Genomic DNA, 13,742 nt, shown 5'->3' with positions numbered 1-13,742 from the left:
CCTGGGTCCGCCATAACCCCGGTCACAGTCTCAGAGCCATGCTCTCTCCACGCTCTTCCCTAAGCCACAGCCAGCTGTCAGCACAGAGCTGCCTCCCGAGGGCCTCCCTCCCCCCTTCCCCCTCCCACTAGCTCTAGGCCTTCTACCTGGCCCGTATTTGAGCTGTGGCAAGACATTTTCACATTTTTTCCAAACCAGGCAGGAATCAGCCTGACTCCCCGCTGTGGTGATCTCCTTGAACACAGTACAGACTCTAGTTCTGGCTTTCCAGAAAGGTACACTGTCTGAGAACTGGCTTTGAAGTTGGAGGGGTAGGGGTGAAGTGTGACAACTCAGCTCCGGGGCAACTGGGAAATGCAAGTGCAGCCCGTCTGGGCACGAAGCACGGTCCTGAAGACAGGACGGCACCCCACGCCGCCAGTGTCTAAGTACCCAAACTGCGGCAAGTTCTCACAGGGAACCGAGCAGCATGCACCCTTGTGCTTTCCCTCAGTCCCCTCTGCCCGCCCCTGCCAGCAGTGTCCACAGAAAAAGGAAAAGGAAAATGTGAATAAAAAGGAACCAAGGGGAGCCAATACTTTAGAATACGGAGCACTCATTGGTTCCTGAACGGTATCACTGATTAAGCCGCGAGAGCAGCACAGAGGAACCACTAAGCACTCGGAGTCACGCTAAACCCTCGGATAAGAGGGTCTAACTCTTCAAGACGAAAGCCTGAGACCCTGTAGAGGCCACACCCACAGCCTGTTTTCCAGTTTATTCTGCACAACACAGACTGACGGACAGTCCTCTGCCTGGCCTTCGGTGGACGCTGCCCCTCCATTTTCTCGTTTGCAGTAGTAGCTTTAATGTCCTTTCTTTCTTTTTCTCAATTATGAACCATAAAAAGCCCCACACATGCAGCACGGTCTACTACGGGCGCCAGGACCAAGAAGTGGTCCAGGGCTCCAGCCTGAGATTCAGGAGCGGAGACACCTGCTCCACGCCCACAGCCCTGCTTGGGAACCGCAGTCATCGAACTGCCCTGGGACCTCCGGTCCCACCAGAGGGGAACTCGACCCCACAGTCATAACCTGGAACCCAACGCGTGCCCAGGTCCCCTGTGCCCAGCACCGGAGGTCCCGCCCACGCCGGAAGTCACGTGGGCACTGGGCACGTAAGGTCCGCCTCCACAGGGACAGCCGAGTTGCGGGACGGAAGCCCCGCCCCCAGAAGTCACGTGGACCTGGACGCTCCGTAGGTCTGGGACGTTGGTTTACTCGCTGCTCTGGCACCTTCTGGGTGCGGGGTTCTTGCCGGGGCCCCCCAGGGGGCTTGTCCGGAACCAGTACTGGGAGAAACGCCCCGCCCCCATCTCCGCTTCCCTCCCGCAGAGGCACTGACTGCACCTGACTCCCAGGAGGGCGCGCGGCCCAGCAGTGTTGCTCACAGCAGCCGAAAGCGAGAGCAACGCAAGTGTGCGTCCGAGGTGGACGGGAGACGAGGCGGGGCCTATCCGTGCCCTGGGACGTCCTGTCATCGAAGGAGTGATGTGAGGATACGTGCAGCAGCATGAAGAAGCCGTTTGGTCGTCGTGAATAAATGAAACATCGCACTAAGGGAACCCAGATAAAAGGTCACATATTGTACGATTCCATTTATATGAATTGTCCAGAATAAGCAAATCCGTAGAGATGGTAGGCAGGCCGGTGCTTCCGGGGGCGGGGGCTGCAGGGGGAACGGGCTACTGCTTCACGGATACAAGGTTTCTTCTTGGGGTGATGAAAATATTCTGGAACTAGATAGAGGTTGTGGTCACACAACATTGTGAATGTACTAAAGGCAATGAATTGTGCACTTTAAAATGATGAATTTTATCCGAAAGCAAGGAAGGGAGAAATGAGAGAGGGAGGCAGAAAGGGGATGTAAGGAGGGAGGGAGGAGTGGCCTAAGCGGATCATCTCCACTCAAGCACCTCGAAGCCGGGCGTCCTGTCCTAGTCTATTTGAGGAGCACCCCCTGGGCGAGCGTCAGTGACGGAAATGCACAGGCTGAAGCCCAGACGGGGCCACGGGCCACTTTACAGACAGACAAGAGCCCAGTGACTGCCCAGGGTGACCGACTGGCAACCCGGCTGAGACCCCCCCCCCCTTCCTGGCGTCCTTGCCCGGCCCCCTGCATGCACAGGGCCCTTTGCTCGGGCTCCCACCCCGTTCTGGGCCCTGCAGACGGGCGTTGGCAGAGCTGGCCTCTCCTCTACTCTGCAGAGACCCAAAGTGGCTACAGGGCAAGGTCAGGGCCTGTGGGAGGGACCGAGGCCGCCCTGGCCTGTTACACTTGGCGTTCTGCCTTTTCTTTAAGGTCACAGCCTCCTCCTTTCCTGTCTCCTGGTTCTCAGTGTTCAATTGCTAAGAGCCATCCCTCCTTTCCTATTTATAACCACTTAACAATGCAGCCCAACATCTCCCTGTGGCCGGGTGGTTTTATTTAATCCGCCCGCTAACCTAATGCAAACGGTCAGTGCAGCGTTTCCCTGGACCCTGGCTCAGACTCACTTCCTGGGCTGGCACAGACCCGAGGGGCGGCCGGTGCCCGCATGGAAAAACCGCTTTGCTCTCCCACTTCCCGTGTGTGAGTGTGCGCGCCTGGGTGTGGGGTGTGGGCTGCCAGGCGGACAGAGCACACCATTATGGGAGCGTGGGCGGGGGCTTCTCCTTTCTCCAGGCACAAAGACGTTTCTGAAGTCAGTTTGAATTTTTGTGGAAACTTCGTTTTTTAATTTTTCCCTCTTGTTTCTCTGGTAACACCAAAAAACAAACACACACACAGCTGCGTCACCTGGCTCCCAGCTACATTTTTCCAGCAGACACCTAGGGCTGGAAAGTCAGCAAGGCTTGGACTCCAGAAATTCAAACGAATTCGTCCTTAACCCGCGGCCCCCCGTTCCGCTCTGTGCTCACCCCCACCACAGAGCTAGCTGGGCAAATGCCCTTTTCCGGGGTGCCACGGAGAAGGGGCCACGGCTGCACTTTCCAACCTGGAGCGGGCTTCTCCCTGACCTGGCGGTGGAGACGCCTCCTCCCGTGCCCCCACCCGCCCCCGCCGTGATCCAGATACAGGAACAGCAAGCATTCCCAACATTCGCCTCCTCTCTGAGCAGCCAGGGCTTCTGACGGTGGAACAGGCTGTCTGTGCCCTGAAGCTGAGAATTCCTTGTCTCTAGACATCACGGAATCTGGTTGCTAGAAAAGTATTGTTCCTTTATTCCAACTGCTTCACTGTAAAACGAAGCAGCCTAGGAGTGAGCAGAAAACGACAGCAAATCGGTGGCAAAACGGGGAAAGGGACCCTCGCCCCTGTGCTCCAGCCCACCCTCTGCACCGCCGACGGCCCCCCGACGGCCAGCTCGCACGTACGGTGCGGAAGGCCCCCGGTTCTGGGAGCGGCTGCCCCACCAAGGCTGCTCTTGCTGTCGTGTTCTGTTTCTGTTCTAAACAGGAATTCCAAATCTCTACCCAGTTTTGGAATGCAAGTATGTACTCTTGACAACAGAAGCTTCTCTAGCACATGCCAGCTTGGCCGTCAAATTCCCCCTTTTACTCACTAATTCACTGAGGGTTTGTTCGGCACCCACTAAGGCAGAGCGCTGTGCGGCGGGAACGCAGGGGGGAAAGGAGCGGGTCTCCGCCCTTCAGCGCTGGGGCAGCGCCTGGTCTCCTGATGGCCGCAGGCAGAGGCGTGGACAGGCGGCCTGCGCTGCTTGGATCACGAGAGCCAGCACAGACTTGCATGGAAATCTGGGCCCCGACTGCAGCATTTCCCGCGGTCGGATCACCGGTTGTCTTGGCTTCTCAGCAGAAGACTTGAATGCACACATCGCTCAGTCCTACCCAAGGGAAACGAATGGGAAACCGATGAGAAATCCCTAAAATCCTTGGTGGGACCCTTGTCCCCACCCCCACCCCCACCCGTGCCCTGGGCCCCCACTGGCAAGAGCCCCACCGCTCTAGGCCTGTCCGACGGGATGATAGCGGGGCCGTCACCGTCTCTTCTTGCTGTTTGCTGAAGAAGGCCGGACGTCCCCTGAGGGACGTGCAGAGATAAGTCTCATGTAAGTTACAGTGAACTTCGGGGAGAGAATTTCAAGCAAAATAGTAATCTGAAGAGCAACGTCTAACTCTCCCAACCAGGATGCCTTTAAAACCTGAGGGCTAGAAATTCCCCACCCCGCCTCAAAAATGTGTTCAGGCTGGAAGCCCAGGGAGAGGCCGGGCTGGGGCTTGGGAGCCTCCCGGCCCGCGGCCTGTTGTACAAACGATGGGCCTGGCAGGACCAGCGGAGGCTGTGCCCCTGTGAGGGACCCAGGCCCAGGCCCCGGGGCCGAGGCGGGGCCTGGGACAGCTGGGGGGCAGAGCTGCCACCGAGGCTCCCCGATCTCTGCTGAGAGGCAGAGGCACATGGGTCACGTCAGCAGCTAGGGTGACCCCGGGACTGTTCCCGGACCAGCCAGGCTGGCACACAGTTTCCAGTCCCTTCCAGAACTGTCTGCAGCTCCTGCTGCCGTGGGCCTCCTCACCGGGTCTGGATCTTAAACTACCCAGGGAAATGGGTAAATCCTCCTCCTCTCTTCTGGCTGTCACGGAATTCTGACGGAAGCGCACTTCAGTCTCCACAGCATCCGTCCCAGGCCCGGCGGGACCCCAAGCCATGAACCACTGACAGACTTTATTCAAAGACGCTGAATAAAGAAAATCATGGACTTAGTAAAATCACTACTGTTAGAAGAAGGAAGACAAGATCTCGTGTCCTTCGAGAGGCAGATGTTCTGGAGGTGGTTATGTGCTGGGGAAACATCCGTGATAGGGCGCCGGGCAGGGCCGGGAAGAGAGCCCAGTGGTCGGGACACGGACTGGCCCAGGGAACGGGCGGGAAAGGCTCAGAGGGGCGGCAAGCCCCTCAGGGTCCCGGCCCTGTGTGCCACAGCACGGCCTGCGTAAGCACCCCCAGCTGAGTCATGGGCCGAATCACCCCTGGGACTGGTGGCTGGGTGCCCGGGGGAGGGGGAGGGGACTGTCGGTCACTTCTCCCTCAGCAGCACCCCGGGCTCTGGGCAGGCCCTCTCCTCCGTGGCGCCCACGGCCTCTCTTCCAGGTGAAGCTGGGGGTCCCCTGAGGTGGTCTCCATAGCCCCCCCGGAGTGTGACTCAAGCCCTCGTCCTGGAGGAGTGGGCTGGCAGTCAAACCTCACACCCCACTGCTGCAGGTGTCCGTTCACAGTGGTGTGACAGGGAGCTCCTGGAAGCACCCAGCGAGTCGCCTGGTCTCACTGTCCTTCTCCACCCTCATAACTTGGAGTCCATCCTCCCTTCTGGTGCTCAGAGCCATTCCCTTGCTAAACCAGCAACTTCCCTTCTCGCCCGCTGCTCCCTGGACATAGGAGTCACAGTCCACTGATGGCAACTGGGACCTGTGGTCCAATGGGACTCTTTGGGGATTAGACTTTCAACCCTGTCGACCCGGAGTGGCAGGGATCGGAAGCCTGGAATTTGGTGGGTGGGTGGGAGTGATGGAGGTGGGACACTTCTGTTCCTGGACCCCTATATCTTTCCTTTGGGGCCACAGCGCCATGTCACTGCTGTCTCCAGTTCAGTGACCTCCGCATCCTGAAGGAGGCACCCGCCCTTGAGGGTTCACCTCCTTGCCAGGACCTTAGCTTTGCCTTTCAAAAAGGGTCAAGCTTTCCATGAGGCCAGTCGGCTCTGGGTGGTACAGCATGTGGCATGACTAGTGGGCCCCATGGTCATGAGGTCGCGCCCACACTCCTGGGCTGTGAGGTGGGTCCCCTGATTGGACCCTGTGCGTGTTCCGTGCCTGTGGGTCAGGCATTCCGTAGCCCCACTGAGGCTCCGGGAGCAGGGTGAGCCTGTGCCCGGAAGAGCTACCTAGCAAGCCCTCCCAGGATAGAAGCGGTCCGGCGTACTTGACTTCCCAGCAAGGATCCAGCTGGCCTCCTTGAGCAACAGCGGGCTGGGTGCTGGCTCTGTTGCTGAGAGCCCCTCCGTTCAGAGGTAGCTGGGTGCGCCCTGACAGTGGGGGGCCAGAGTCTTGGGCCTAGCTCTCCCGGCGCGGCCCCCCCCCCCGTTCAGAGGCCCATCACGCTGGTTCGGGGTGACTATCCATGGAGACTGGCTAGTGTCTACTGGCCAAGACGTTTTGTCACTTGGTGGTTTAGGGCCTCTCGTGTGGTGAAGATTTCCTGGGGCGTGTTAACAAGCGGTAAAACAAATCTCCACGCTTTGTGTCCACTCCCGAAGGTACATTCACATGCCTCTACCCCAGAATTCCCTTTCCCTGATCTTGTGGTCTTGTCCTCCTGGCTCTCTCCCCAGGCAGCCAGGCCACGGCACACTGCCCGCTTCTGTTTCCACACAGAGTGGGTGACCAGAGGCTTGAAGCGCTGCCCAGTGGGCAGCTTTCTGTCTTCACGGTCTTCCAGGACCCCCTCGACTGCGGGGGGAAGGCAGCAGCCATTTTCAGCTTGTTCTCATCACTGGCTGACCCCATCTATACACCATTTCCTCCTTCTTAATCTGGTCCTACAGAGCCATCCAGGCGGCCATAGGTGTGAGCTGGGGAGGAGGCCACTGGTGTCACTGCTATGGCGACGCGGGGGTCAGAGCTACCTGCCTGCAGTTTACGCACACACTCTTGTCCAACTTTCGAAAGCCTGCAGCTGGACCTACGGGACTTTATGACCTGATGAATCCAACAGACAGTACCCCAAAATGGGGAGTTTCAGACACGTGGTCCTGTGTTGTCCCTGGTCACGTGCTCAGTCCCATCAAGGCCCTGCAGCATTCCAAGAGCATGTGATTCACTGCGGGGGAGGGGCTTGATCCAGAGCCCCTCTCTCTCATCCTGCCTGATTTACATGATGCCGTCAGCATAACCTGTCAGTGCCATGGTCTCCGGGATGTCCAGGTGGTCCAAGATTCTTTGGACTATACTACGAGCAAAGATAGAAGAGTTAACAGAACCTGAGGCTAAACTCGAAATAAATGTTTTAGTCCCTCCCACGTGACTGATTCGCATAGTCTTTTCCACCAGAAGAGGAGAGAACACACTCACCACCTCAAGGCTACATATCATGGACCTGAGTTTTGTTCATCTACTCTGTTCATGATACACACCCAGAACAGCAGCTGCACTTGAGTTTCGACTCGGTTACTCTTGTAGTAGATTACAGCCCCCCCCCCCCGGCCCCGCCCTGCCCAGGACAGGTCCAGTTGCTGAGGGCGAATGAAAACAGAGCAGTGAACAGCCTACATGTTTTATGTCTTGAACGGAGGCACTACCCTCTGGTATCCCCTCTGGAATGTGATATTGTTTCTGATTTACTGTTTCGGCTGGAGGTGGGGAGCAATTCCAGAGATTTCCATTTAGCCTTCCCATTATTGTAGCTCATAACCCACGGGTTGAAGTGTATGGCTTGCAATTCTTCACTCAGGAGTAAGAGCATGAACGCTGGGCGGGTCGGGAGCCCTGTGAACCGACGGTGAGCTGGAGATCAGCAACAATTCTATTACGTGCAAGCCCTCCCTTTAATAGGGGCCAAGACCACACTTTAGGTCTCTGAGTCACAGCGTCGGCTGAGACTCTGTGCCCGATTGTCCTCAAACTCTCTGAGCCTTTTCTTTGCCCCAGTCACCCAAGGAAATGGCTGTGGGCAACTCTCTTCCCATTCATCTATCCATGTGTGTGCATGTGTGTGCATGTGCGCATCTGTGTGTGCACGTATGCGCATGGGTGTATGTGCATGGGGGCGGGGGGGGGGCTAGGACTTCATACCAATATCTCCAACTCCAATCCAGCCCTCCAGGGTCATTCTAGCTTCCCTTTCTGACTAATCTATAACTTCCGTCCCAACAGTGAAAAACCTGGCTCCCATCATCCCTCATCATTTACTTACTTGCTCAATCCTAATATGCACATAAAGCAGTTTCAGAATTGTGAGAAACAAATTCTCCCAGAAAGTGGACCCAGAAAATTCTCCCAGAAAGTGGCTTATGTCCCACAGGATGACCCAGAGGCCACGCCATCCGCCAAGGCGTCCATAAGAGGGACCAATGAGAGGCACTTGCATCACTCAGAAGTCTGGCAGTGGCTCCCTTCCGTGGGCCAGTGTAGGAAATGTGACCACAGAGCTCAGCTTGTTAGTATCCAGGGGGTGATGAGGCCTCCCCAAAGTAGAGACCAGAGAGCAGCACTTAAGCACCAGGGCCAGGCTGCAACTATTTTCAGGGCTGGTGAGGCTATCACTGCGGCCAAAGGGGCCTGACTCATAGGTGCAACAGGGATGGTGAGCAGAGCACGGTGCCCTGAGGAGAGGCAGTGCGGACAAAAAGGCCAAGGAGGCTGCAGATGAGCTTGGAGGAGCAGCAGTCTCATTTGTGTGGTTCCCCGGTATTTCTCCAGGGCCCAATACGGGGCCTGGCCCAGAGCAGGTGCTCAGTAATTATCTTTTGAATGTGTGATAAATAAATATAATAAATAGATAAACATATATTTATTCATAAATAAGTGAATGACTGAAAAATTCACAGGGCTTATTGGCACAAAAACAGACACTCAGATCAATGGAACAGAGTAGAGAACCCAGAACTGGGCCCACAAATGTATGGTCAACTAATCTTTGACAAAGCAGGAAAGACTATGCAATAGAATAAAGAGTCTCTTCAGAAAGTGGTGCTGGGAAAACTGGTCAGCGACGTGCAGCAAAATGAACCTGGACCACTTTTTTACACCATACACAAAAATAAACTCAAAATGGATGAAAGATCTAGATGTAAAACAGGAAGCCATCAAAATCCTCGAGGAGAAAGCAGGCAAAAATCTCTTCGACATTGGCTGCAGCAACTTCTTACTCAACACGTCTTCAGGGGTAAAGGAAACAAAAGCAAAAATGAACTACTGGGACCTCATCAAAATAAAAAGCTTCTGCACAGCAAAGGAAACAATCAGCAAAACTAAAAGGCAACCGACAGAGTGGGAGAAGATATTTGCAAACAATGTATCAGATAAAGGGTTAGTATCCAAAATCTATAAAGAACTTACCAAACTCAACACCCAAAAAACAAATAATCCAGTGAAGAAATGGGCAAAAGACATGAATAGATACTTCTCCAAAGAAGACATCCAGATGGCCAACAGACACATGAAAAAATACTCAACGTCACTCATCATCAGGGAAATACAAATCAAAACCGCGATGAGATACCACCTCACACCTGTCGGAATGACTGACAGTAACAACTCAGGCAACGGCAGATGTTGGTGAGGATGCAGAGAAAGAGGATCTCTTTTGCACTGCTGGCGGGATGCAAACTGGCGCAGCCACTCTGGAAAACAGTATGGAGGTTCCCCAAAAAATTAAAAATAGAACTGCCCTACGACCCAGCAATTGCACTGCTAGGAATTTATCCAAGGGATACAGGTGTGCTGTTTTGAAAGGGCCCATGCACCCCAATGTTTATAGCAGCACTATCAACCACAGCCAAAGTATGGAAAGAGCCCAAATGTCCATCGATGGATGAATGGATACAGAAGATGTGGTTTACATTTACACAATGGAGTGTTACTTGTCAATCGAGAAGAACGAAATCTTGCCTTTTTCAACTACGTGGATGGAACCAAAGGGTATTATGTTAAGCGAAATTAGTCATAGAAGGACAAATATCATGACTTCACTCCTATGGAGACTTTAAGATACAAAAAGGTTGAACATAAGGGAAGAGAAGCAAAAATAATATAAAAATAGGGAGGGAGTGAAACAGAAGAGACTCTTAAATACGGAGAACAGACAGAGGGTTGCAGGAAGGGGCATGGGCTAAATGGATGAGAGGCATTAAGGAATCTACTCCTGAAACCATTGTTGCACTGTGTGCTAACTAACTTGGGTGTAAATTAAAAAATAAATAGATTTTTTAAAATTTTCACAGGACTTGTTGGGTCTCTGCATGTAGAAAAATGGGTGACAGTTTGGGATATAGTTTTAAAAATAAAAAATACCGTATTAATTGAACTCATGTGCTAAAGACTGATCCAATGACTTGACTGAATATGTCCAAAAACCATTAGTAAGGATTCCTTCAAATCTCTGACTTGCTCTTGGCCACTCACTCGAGCTCTCTGGAGTCCCTGACACTTCTGCATTTGCAACAGAAGCTTGCTTGCTAATTGCCAACGTCTTTGAATACAGTCTCCGATCATTTTTCAAAAGGGTCATGTACGGTCATGTATCCTTAAGTTGACTCTGTCCATCCTCTTTAAGATACAACTGTTGGTGGAAGTTAACACTCTGAGGACTAGATGAGTTTGCGTTTCATTAAAGGGCTGTAGGTTTGGGTGCGAGGAGGTGCCAGGGTTGTGCAGCTGACTAGGCCTCAAATGCTCTGTGACTCAGCCAGAGGTCACCTGCCCTGCCCAACAGGTGCCTGAGACCCATCATCCTCACTGGGAATCCTTCTTGGGGCCTAAGGCACTGATAACATGTGCATCTGTTTTCTGGATAGGGTGACACTCCCCTCCATTGTCTCACGTTAACAAGGGACCCAGAAGGCCTAATTCCTAGGATTGTAGTGGGCAGGCTGAGTGCAGCAGCAAAGGCCCAAGGAATCAAGAAAGCAGGAAGTCAAAAGAAAAAAAAGGAAAGCAGGAAGTGAAGTCCTTGGAGTCGGGCTCGTGGAAGACAACGGCGAGTTCAGTGGAGTAAAAGCCAGCCTGTGGGGCTCTGCATGAGGCCCTGGAGTCCCGAGCATCTGGTGTCATTGAGGCTCCAGCTACTCAAAAAAATGTGACCTGAGCTTCCCATCAATGACTGGGTGTTTCTGACTCATAAAGCCATAGCGTTGGGCATGCGCACCAACACTCCATCATCACCTGGAGGCCATGTGCACATGATCAGACCCAAGCAGGCCCTAAAGGCACAAGTGCATTAGGTGAAGAAGCGGCCCAGATGCCCCTGATCCTCACCGCTGCTCCACTGCCTTCTCCCGCCTCCCCCCGCTGCACCTATGGCCTCACGGGGAGGGGCCTGTGATTAGCCGACAGAGGAAGAGACATGTCAGCCTGCTTCCACGTGGCTCTGCACAATGTAGAGGCACCACTCAGAGCGGACAGCAGCCACGCTACAGCCTGTCCCTGAAGGACAGTGGAGGCGGGAAGTCCTCCGGTGGCCAGAACTTCAGGCCCAGCTCCTGCTTGTTCACTTTGCTTGGGAGGAGAAAGGGCCTAACGTGTGATTATATCCTAATTAATGGGCCCTGGCCAATGGCTCCGCTGGACCGACGAGGACTTTGATTAGATTAGGACATGATTAGAACATGGTTGACAAAGAGATTTGGGGAAGAGATCTGTGGAAAGCCTTCTATCTTCAAAAGTGAAGACATTTGTGTCCCATGTGAATACTCACTGAGGTGACCTTAGAAGAGGGTTTTAATAGTCAGGTAGCCAATGTTCATAGCAACAATGTCAACAAGAGCCAAAACATGGAAAGAGCCTACATGCCCATCACCTGATGACTGGATCTAGAAGATGTGGTTTATATACACAACGGAGTACAACATGGCAATGACTTGGGAGTGTTTGCTGTATCATTGGATTTAATGAAATGTTTAGAGGTGCCGTAGGCATGACTTTGAGTAGATAATGAAAGAAAATGCAAAATGCTTATTGATTCATGATGTGGTTTCATCTTAGCTTGGGCAAACCATGCAGTATTTAATACATAGCAGAATATTTACTGTTGAAGCTTGAAAAGATGTGAGTGCTTTGTGTGCCATCTTTCATTTATGCATGTGAGAGGGTTTTCTTTTTTTTAATGTTTTTACATTGTAGCACTTGTTTTGCTTGTTGGTGGTGTTTGCTTATTTAATACATTCCGTCAAGGACAGAAATTACATGCTGCTTTTTTGTTTTGTTTTGTCTTTTTTTTTTCGTTTTTTTTTCCCCCTAGGAAGTGTGTCTTGGGTTTTTCCCCTACTATTTTCATTACTTTTTTTTCCTCTTCTTTTTTTGGTGGTGGGGGTGGTTATGTTTAAATGAAGTTGCTTTTACAACACCAAAGACTTAATCATCCATTTCCTATATAAAAGGTAGCTACTTTTTTGCATGGACCTCAAGTATCCTGTAGTAGAGAGGTGGAATTTAAGGAAAAGTATTAAGCAGGCTGTGTTGTAGCTTATGGGCAAGTAATAAATTGTATCATGTATCTTGAATGTATCATAGATAAGCTGCTATATAACAATTGCCACTTCAGATAGCTGTGAAATTAGGTGATTAACTAGTTGGTACCTAACCTTCTAATTTCTGTATAAGTCTAATTACACGAAACAGAAGTTGGGGCTTTGATTTTTTACTTTGCTTTTCTGTTTGGAATGTCATTGTAACTACTGTATTGTAAATGATGGAAAATAACTGCATATGTTAAAAAAATAAATTGTGTTATATTTAAAAAAGAAAGAGTCAGGTAGACAGGATGAACAGGCCTGTGGAGACCGGTCGGCCTCTCTCCCAGGCCACCCCTGTCATCGTCCAGTGATGGAACAAAGTGGTCGTGGTGGTGGTGATGGAGGTTACACGCGGGTTCAGCAACAGCGACTTCCACTCACCAAGGCTGACCTGGCGGTGGCCGCCACTGCATGCCTGATCTGCCGGCAGTAGAGACCAGCACTGAGCCCCCACCATGTCTTGGGTGATCAGCCTGTCACCTGATGGCACTTGATTAAGGAAGGGGCAGCATTTTGTCCTTACTGGAGAAGACACTTACTCTGGATATGTGTTTGCTTTTCCTGCACAGAATGCTTCTGCCCAAATCACCATCCCCGGACTTAGAGAATGCCTCGTCCACCATCATGGATGCACAGTGCAGCTTCCCATCAAGGGCCCCATCTCACCGCAGCAATGGGCCCATCCTCATGGAATTCGTTGGTCTTCCCGTGCCCCCCACCATCCTGAAAGGAACTGTTTTGCTCAAATGGTGACATGGCCTTTTGAAGACTCCATTACGGTGGCGGCAAGGTGGTTCTCCAGAAGGCGGCACATGCTCTGATCCAGAGTCCCATGTGAGGTACTGTCTCTCCCATGGTCAGGATTCGAGCGTCCGGGAGTTGAGGCGTGGAAATGAGAGGTACTGCTCACTGTCACCCCTGGGGACCCAGTAGGAAAGGTTTTGCTTCCGATTCCTGTGACTTTACGCTCTGCTGGCCAGGCGGCCTTAGTTCTTGAGGAAGGAGTGCTCCCACCAGGAGATACCAGGATTCCGCTGAGTTGGAAGTTAAGACTGCTGCCCGGCCCCTTCTAGAACTCCTGCCTGTGAATCGAAGGCAAGGAGGGGAGTTCTTTCGCTGGCCGCGGGGTTGATCCCAACCGCCAAAGGGAGACCCCACGGCCCCTCCACAGTGGGGGCAAGGAAGGGTGTGTCTATCCCTGGAGCACCCTTGGGACATCTTTTAGTATTAGCACGCCCTGGAATCAAGGTCCAAGGAAGACCCCAGCAACCCAAGCCAGGTGGGACCACGAATGACCCACAGACCCTCCAGGAGGGAAGGTTTGGGCCACTCCACCAGGTGGTGGTCAGATCCATGACTAGCCCAGGTGCTTGCTGAAGGCGAAGGGATACAGAATGTGTAAAAGGTGGTTATAAATGCCAACTAGGACCACGTGACCAGTCACACGCTGTAACCCCATGAGTGTTCTCTCCTTATT

The 13,742-nt window shown here is 52.7% G+C and overlaps 1 long non-coding RNA gene across 1 annotated transcript; it reads left to right on the top strand.

The window, feature by feature from the left end:
* The first annotated feature begins 1,164 nt into the window (after positions 1 to 1,164).
* LOC115292959 lies at positions 1,165 to 1,632 on the top strand. The gene is made up of 2 exons (XR_003909262.1): positions 1,165 to 1,236; positions 1,374 to 1,632. It is a non-coding gene; the product is annotated as an uncharacterized LOC115292959 (long non-coding RNA).
* Positions 1,633 to 13,742: the final 12,110 nt, after the last annotated feature.

The sequence above is a fragment of the Suricata suricatta genome, chromosome 5 (assembly GCF_006229205.1).
Source record: "Suricata suricatta isolate VVHF042 chromosome 5, meerkat_22Aug2017_6uvM2_HiC, whole genome shotgun sequence".
In the NCBI taxonomy this organism is placed as follows: domain Eukaryota; kingdom Metazoa; phylum Chordata; class Mammalia; order Carnivora; family Herpestidae; genus Suricata; species Suricata suricatta.
Note: the sequence above shows the minus strand (reverse complement) of the source record. Positions and strands in the feature narration are given on the sequence as shown.